The 8,906-nt window shown below is 28.4% G+C and overlaps 1 pseudogene across 1 annotated transcript; it reads right to left on the bottom strand.

Moving 5' to 3' along the window:
• Positions 1 to 1,813: 1,813 nt before the first annotated feature.
• Positions 1,814 to 3,360, bottom strand: LOC120068349 (putative ribose-5-phosphate isomerase 2 pseudogene; annotated as a pseudogene). Its single transcript, XR_016525507.1, has one exon. The product of XR_016525507.1 is annotated as a putative ribose-5-phosphate isomerase 2 pseudogene (transcript).
• Between the last annotated feature and the right edge of the window lie 5,546 nt (positions 3,361 to 8,906).

Genomic DNA, 8,906 nt, shown 5'->3' with positions numbered 1-8,906 from the left:
AATATATGAATTAATAATTACAAGCAGTTCAAGACCATTAAAATTTTTTTACCGTTGTTCAATTGACATAGTGTTTATATTATCGACCTTAAGGTTTGATGTTGAATTCCTCTACCCACACTTTAATTATAATACCTTTAACAAAAAATTGGAATTTACTTTGAATTTCATAATAATGTCTTCGTTCGAGAATACTAGAAAATCATATTTCATAAGATTTCATCATCAATAATGTATTTCTAGGATTATTAAAAAGAGAACACTAATAAATTCTCGATAACAAAATGTTTTTTAGAAACAAATCCACTTTGGAGGAAGGGGAAGACAATAGAGAAGGTAAGAGATTAAAGAAAAATAAAAGGTAGAAAGCTTTTTTTAGTGATAAAATAAATTTTTATTTGAAATATTAAAAAAATATTTTTTAATAATTCATGTTACATAATTAAGGGGACAAAAATATAGAAAATTCCAACTTTAGGAACTAAAATGTTCTATTTGAAATTTTTTTTTTCTTTTTATAACCCTATTTTGGCAATAATAGAATTAACAATAGAGTAAATAATTTTATATTATACTTTAAGTTCAAATATTATTTTGGTCCATATTCTTTTCGTTTTTGTTTACTTCGGTCTCTAATTTCAAAAAGTGAACAATTTTATTATTTTATTTTTATTGTTATCTTATTGTTCTATGAAACTTTAGCATGACACTCCATGCAATAAATTTTTTAAGATGTAACCATAAATTTGTATTAAATTATTACCATTGCATATAAAACTTGAATTATAGTTTTGCAACTAGAGATAAGAAAAAAAGTCACTTTCTTTTCAAGTTCAACATAAGATGATGAGGTTTAAATATTAAGAGCACTTTTGATAGAGAATTTGAAAATAGAAATTTGAAATAAAAGGGATTCAATGAAATCAGAACTTATTTCATGTTTTCAGTTATGTATTTAGTAGCAGATTCAAAAATTAGTTTATAATTGAGACAATTGTTTAAAATGTGTTTGATACTATACATTTATAAATCATAAAACTAATTAGAGTTATCCATCAATATCTAGTTGACAATAAATTATTATTAAATGATTTATGTTAAAAAAAAAATTATATAATAATTATTTAATAACATTATATAATATATATTATATTTTTTAAAAAATAATTGAGTTTATAACATGATATAGTATATTTTTTAATGTCTTTATATTTATTTAATATAATCTTACATTTTAAAATTTAAAATTTAAAATTATGATACAATGAAAAACTTAAAAATGTTTAAAATTTTCGTTGTTAGAATCTAAAAATAGTTTTCAAAATCTGAATTTTCTATTAAACAAGTCCTAAATCTTTTGATAGTGGGTGACTGAACCACCATCAAAATGATAGGGGATCGATATAATTTTATTTTTTTATTTTTTTATTTTTTTATTTTTTTTTGTAACAGTAAAATGAATCAAAACTAAAAATTACAGGATCAAAGTAAAATTATGTCAATGAGAGCAAAAGACACCAATATTATTATTATTTCTGGTTTGATCCCCATTCCCCACCCTATAAAAATGTCTTTAAAGTAAGAAAAACATATTAAAACAAAATTGAACCCACATGCTGATTCCAAGTATATGTCCTGTATTAAGTGGTTAGAGTCAAAATTTCCTCACCCCCACCCAATTGGGAATTTGAATTGCATACCAAAAATCCCAAATTTGTCATCATCCAAAACCCTAACACGACTCAAACAATAATCATGGTTGAAATCATTGAATATTTCAAACCAAAAAACCAGGAAGAAGTGCAACAAAACAGAGAATAATGGGCAGATTTTATGAGAGATTACTATTGAAAGCCTTCAAACATTGGATTGGACTGCCCCCCTTCCTTCCTATATTAAATAACTCATCTCAACTCAACTAATCTATCTAAACTAAACATATTGTAAAATCAAAGACAGTCACAATCACAGCTACAATGACCCTCTTTGATTGTCACTCTCTTTTTCAAGTTTATATAATCAAAGGGGTTGATTCTATCAAACCAAACTCCTCCTTTTCTGAATTTCCCCAAAATCAAAATTCTATAACATTTAGATTGAATCTAAGCTCATCCCATTAATGGGTTATTATTCTAATGGCTTATTCTTTATTGTAATCCCTAGCTCCCCTGCAATAATAACTGTGGTAGCCATGTCAAGAAACATACCATGTTCAACAACTCCGGCCAGCCGTAAGATTCTATCACTTGCGACCTTCAAATCGCCGATATCTTTCTTGAAATACAAATCCACGATGTAGTTCTCGTTATCCGTAACATAAGGTTCATCCCCATCTTCTCCTCGGACGGTCCGAAGCTTGGCAACGCAACCGGATTCCTCGAAGAGATTCTGAAGACGAACAGCGGTGAATTTCCAGCAATAAGGCACAACCTCAACAGGCATCGCGAGACCACTTCCACCAATGAACTCAACCAGCTTCGATTCATCTACAATGACTATGAACTTTTTACAAACACATTCAACCATCTTCTCACGGAGGAGTGAGCCGCCTCTGCCTTTCACCAAATTGAGATCAGGATCGACCTCGTCGGCGCCATCGATAGCGAGATCGATGACAGGGTGTGAATCGAGATCGGACAAAGGAATTCCCAATGAAACGGCTTGGTCGTAGGTCTTTTTGGAGGTGGGTATTCCAACGATGTCCTTAAGCTTCCCCTGCCGGAGAAGTTCGGCGATCCGGTCGACGGCGTGTTTAGCAGTGGAGCCGGTTCCAAGGCCTAGAACCATACCGGAGTGAACGAATTCGACGGCCTTGTAAGCGGCAGCTTTCTTGAAATCGTCCTGAGTGAAAATGGGGGGAGAGAGAGGAAGAGACGAAGGGGAGAGAAGAGGTGGGGCGATGGAGGAATTTTCGGACCCCATAAATTTGGGGAGATAAGGAATGGCCATGATTGTAGGGGAAACAATGACGGACAGGAGGCTAGTGGCTTGTGAGGTGGAAAAGGAAGGAAAACAGGGGATTCATGGAGGAGAATCAAAAAAATGAGGAAGGATTTAGGAAAAGAAGAAATGGGTTATGGGAAGAAATTGAAAAGAAAGAAGAATCTAGGAAGATAATTTGAAGGTGGGATTGGGAATGTGTGGCGGAGAAAACTGGAAGCGATATAGAAGATGAGAGATAGGGTTTAGAAGGGAACGGAGTTGGGAATTTTCTGTTTGGTTCTCGGGAAAGAGAGGGAAAATGGGAATTTATAAGGCGGAAAACGCACTGGTCCTATGGAGTTCAAAAAGGATCAAAACGCCTAAATAATAATAATAATAATAATTAAATGAATAAATAAATAAATCTTTGCTCTTCGCGTATTACGCGCAGCGGAGGATAGAGATTCGATTTAATATATTTTTCTTTTTTGTCTTTTTGGTTTCTTTAAATTTATTTATTTAAAATTACAATTTTCGATATATGCGCTTTTGGGTTTCTTTGTATCTCTTACCATCGTATCTTAATTTAGTAAGTTTATTCAATTTTTAAACTTTGAATTTTATATGATTTTAACCTTCTTTTTTTAAGTCACGTGGCATCTCGTGTAAAATTTCCATCCTAATCTCCATACGAAGGATATAAAATTTAGATGAGGAGAAATTTCGTTTTTCTACCAATTTCGATAAAATTTCAAAATTTTAAAACTCTTTCGAGAAATTTCTACTTCCCTCTGTTTCAACATTTTGAGAAAATTTCAATTTTTTTCATTAACTACGTTAGTCAAATTGAAATTCTTCAATTTTATATTTATGATTACAATTTTATAATTTCACATACTAATATTATTTTCGACGAAAGATTGAGTTCTTTAGATGTCACTTTAACTTTAATTTATCAAATTTTAGCTTTATTTTTTTTACTGGACTTTGATATCTAAAGAAATTGAATTTGAAAAAAAAAAATACAAAAAATAACTCATATTTATTTTTAACCTCATTCAAACTTTTTTCATTAAATTTTAACATCATTTCACTTCAAAATTGAATTAATATGAATTCTTTTTTCTTTTGCTATCCAAAACTTTCATAATTTTCACATCATTTAACCTAAAAAAAAATCCTAAATTTTATATTATTTTTCATTTTTTTCTTGCATCAATATTTACACATATATTTACAATAGACATCTAAATTTTGTCTTACTTTATAGAAATTGTGATTAAGATGATCAATTTTAGTCTAATTAAGCCACGGTGAAAATTTCATTAACTAATTTTCATCAATTTCCGTTTTTTTAAAATTTCATTTGATATCAATATTTCCATTAAATTAGAACATCGATATTTCCATTGACATCAATATTTCGAACCTTGCATTATATTAACGAGAGATTTGATATTTTTATGTCCCAGCAAAATCATGAAACATCAAAAAGATAGATAATAAAATGTCATTATGTAAACATTATATAAATAACAAATATGTTAACGTGTTTTACGATTCTAAAATGTTTATTTATTAATTAAAATATTTTTATTTGAATTTTTTGTTTTTTATAATTTTTTTTGAGAAATATTCATCGATTATCGACATTTTATCAATATTTCTATCCAAATTATTGTAAAATTAAGTTTGGATATTTATGTCAACATCGACATTTTAAACCTTGGTTAGACACCACACAAAATTAAAAATTTAAAAATTAAAGGATTTATTAGAAATATTATAAAGTTTAGGGATATTATAGATATAAATCTAAAAAGTTAGAAACTAGACTTATACTTTTACCATATTTTAGAGAAAATTTATTTATTTTTACATCTAAATTTGTAAGTTATATTAATTTTCACCTAAAACTTTCATAAGCCCGCAACCGTTTACTTTGGACTTTTGTTTAAGATTTCTTTTGAAAATCATTCTTGCGTATATTTTGTTAATATGATATTCTACCCTTATAAGAATTAATATATTCACGATTTTTAAAGAGAATCTTAATAAACAGAAATTGATGTTAAAAATTAAAGGATAAATTTAAGCATATATATATTAAATTACTTTTAGATATATTAAATTAGACCTTAGATTTAGATAAAGTTTCACTCTGAATGATTTTAAAAACATAGAATATATAAGGAGGAAAAATTCAAACTTTGAATAAAATGAAGGGGACATCAAAGGAAAAAGGTAATTTTATACTTGGGGACTAATTGGAAAAAATTTGTTGGTCTTGGAAAAACTTTCTTATGGCCAAATAGCATCTTCTTCCAAATCAAATTTCTATGATCTTAACTTGACTTGAAATTTTTGTATAATATTAACTTGGGATATGGAAAAAGAGAAAGGAAACAAACATGCAATGGATAATATTTGAGAGTTTTGTTCATCCACGGCTCCAAAATTAAGAAATAGAATTTCGTTTCTATATCTTCTTAAAAACATGAAAAATAAAATGAAATTGATATGACAGGCTTAGTAACTAATATGAAAATTTGAATGTATGTATGAAATATGATATTATGTATAAATAATATAGAAGATTAAGATCATTGTTATAATTTATTGTTGAACTTTAAAAAGTTATAAAGTCGAACTATCTCGATCAAATTCTATTTTCATACTTTCTGAAAATTGTTTGATTACTTTTTATCAAACATCGAAAATATATTTGATTAAACTGACCTAAGTATGTGTTGATGAGTTAGAAATTTATGGTTTATATCCTCTACTTCAATTGTACTAAAAAAAATATATATTTTGAATTTATTTAATGACATGAAGATACAAATATACAATTTAAAAAAAATTAATTCTTCGAGTTTGTAGCAAATATCACAACACCTTGTTAATATTGAAGTAAAACTTATTCAAATTTAAGGTATCATGATGAAATTTGATATTTAAGATAAAAATTCACCCACCTTATCAAATTTAGAAGTCCAAAATAACAAGGTTAAAAATACCATTTGGTATTTAATACTTTAAATTTTATCTAATTTTAGTCATTATACTTTCAAATGTCTTATTTAAGCCTACTTACTCTCAATAAATCTTAAACTTGATTTTTATGATTGTTTGTTGTTGATATTTTAATGTTTTTTTTTATTTATTAGTATTTTTTGTCTAACTTTTGAAAAATATTCATATATTATATTTTATTGCCTGACAATTACTATTATTATTTAATCAATTTTGATAAAAATTAATTTTGAGATATTATATTTTAGGATTTATTAGAAGTACATCGACTAAAATTATACACTTGAAAGTAGAGACTAAATCGAACAAATTTCAAAATAAATGACTCAAAAATGGTATTTAAACTAAATATGATTTTATTTTTATTTTTAGTAATACCAAATATGAATTAGGAAAATTATTTCAAATTGTAAAACTGTTGAAAATATTTACAAGATATAACAAAATTTTAGAACTATCAATGGTAGACGTTGATAGATATTAATAGAGAAGTCTATCAGTATCTATCATTGATAGTTCTAAAATTTTGCTATATTTTATAATATTTTTATTAATTTAAAAATAGCTCAATATTTAATGTTGTTGACTGAATTTAAAAAATGGGCACTAGATTAAATATATTATATATATATATATATATACCTTTTTCCCATAAGGTTCCATTCCTATTTCCTAGAACTGCAAATATTTGCTTGGCTTGACTTGAAAGTTGAATTGTATGGTAGAAAATGGTGGCCCAATTCTCAAAGAGAAAAAGCTTTTTAGAAAGTTATTGGTGAGATTTTTGGCAAAAAGATTTGGGGAATAGGGGGAAAGAAAGAAAGGCATAAGCATCATTGACTTTTTCTATTATTATTATATTTAAATTTTTGCAAAGGATGGTCCAAATATTTTAAACAAGTGTCTGATGGAAAAACAAAGAAATAAATTTTCAATTTGATCCCAAACTTTTATGAGCATATTCCCAAATCAATGGTTGATATTACTAAGCACATTGTTTTCTTCACTTTTTCTTTTATTTTTCTTGATTTGATATCATTGATCCATTTAACATTGTGTTGCACTAAGCTACATTTTTTAAAATCCCTTTACCTATATAAACCTTTTTTTTAGAGTAAAATTATGTTATTTGTTGACGAACTTAAAGTTGTCGAGGCTTTCGACTCAGTCAAATAATTGTTCTGTTTACTACTCTAATTCAGTAATACTAGGGTAATAACGAGTCGAACTTAGGGAACTTTTGAATCTTTCAATTGAATTGTAAACATTTCTAGGCAACCGAAGGGGGTTTTTTAAATTGGTTTGATACAAGAAAGGTAAATTGCACGAAAAAAATAAACAAAGTTCAAATTCAATAATTAAATGGTCTAACTTAGGCCTTCGAGTTGTTTCCCGAATTATAACTTGATCATAGATTCATCAGATTAATTCCTATTTCATCTAAGTTTAGCCAACTCACCTAGAAAAGCTATGTGAGAATCCAAATTAATCGATTATCCAATTCAATTAGATGAAAAACATCATAATTGATTAAGACTAACCACATTACGAATATGGATTACACTAAGGTGAAAATCAACTAGGAACAACCTAAATCAATATTCATCATATTTATCCTTAGGTTAATTAGAACAATATTCACTATTAAATGCAATAGTTACAAGCTAATCTAACCTTTTGGTACTTTAGATCGAATCATAGTTATATGTCACATATTGCAATTCAATACCTAGCTAATGATCATACAACCTCAAACAATAATATGATTATAAAAGTGCAAAATAGGGGGGGAAAATCCGGAAAGACAAAATAATAGAATTCTAAGTAATGATCAAAATCCACAAGTTACAAAATTGAGGAAAATACTCTATGCCTAAGTTAGAATGACTCTTATTGACATCATGATCAACAAGGTTGAGTTTTGATACATGGAAGATGAAAAAGTAGAGGAAAAGTAGAGAGAAATATGACTAAAATTGGCTGGGATCGAGTAGGGGAAGAAGTGACCTAAACTAAAGTTAATATATATAAAGGTCAGAGCACCGCAATGCTGACGGAATCAGCACGCGAGAGGACATCGGAGCTCCATGAGGCTCTAAGGCAATGTTACGGTGGTGTGAACTTTGCACAAAAATACTGCTCTCTACTTTGCAGCACTGGACACAACGCCTAGCTAGGTGCCGCTACATCATCTTCAAGAGCAATTCGTCATTTTGGCTTCTGGACACAACGCCTAGCTAGGTGCCGCTACATCATCTTCAAGAGCAATTCGTCATTTTGGCTTTCTTTTTCTCAGTTGGTGCAATTAAGCTCTGCTTTAGCCTATTCTAGCTCCATTTCGTCACTAACGCTCCATTCTATCCTTTAAGTGCTTGAAACCTACAAAACAATCAAATAAGCACATAAAATACAAGAACAATCTCGAGTTAATTGAAATATGATCACACATTTTAAGTGCTATCAATTAATATAAACAAGAGTGAAGGGATGCCAATAAAATATTATTAATGTTTAATTTCTAGCTTGTCAAATTGAAATTATGTCTAACTTTATTTATTTATTTATTTTTATTATTATTTTTTTTACGTATTGAGTTTTGAATATGAAATGTGACCAAAATTCAATGTTAGTTCACTAAATAAGGGAAAGATCCATGATATATAAATTGAAACAATTGTCTTCAATGACAAGAAGTCTTTTGGGTAAAACACAAATCAATGAGGGCTTATATGGAGGTTTTCGTTGTTACTAGCAAATGTTATCTGTTAATTGATGTTGTCAACATTTTTTAAGGATGTTGTGGCAGTTGTACCTTGTGATAGTTGTCATCTTATATCTTGGATTTTCCTTCAAGATGTTCCGGCATTTGACGTTCCAGATAGCCTGATGTCCCACAAGTTGCTGGTTCTACATAATATTTTTTTCCTTATATGGAAAATTCTAAGTGT

The sequence above is a fragment of the Benincasa hispida genome, chromosome 12 (genome assembly GCF_027475165.1).
Source record: "Benincasa hispida cultivar pf3 chromosome 12, pf3_genome.v1.1, whole genome shotgun sequence".
Taxonomy (NCBI): Eukaryota; Viridiplantae; Streptophyta; class Magnoliopsida; order Cucurbitales; family Cucurbitaceae; genus Benincasa; species Benincasa hispida.
Note: the sequence above shows the minus strand (reverse complement) of the source record. Positions and strands in the feature narration are given on the sequence as shown.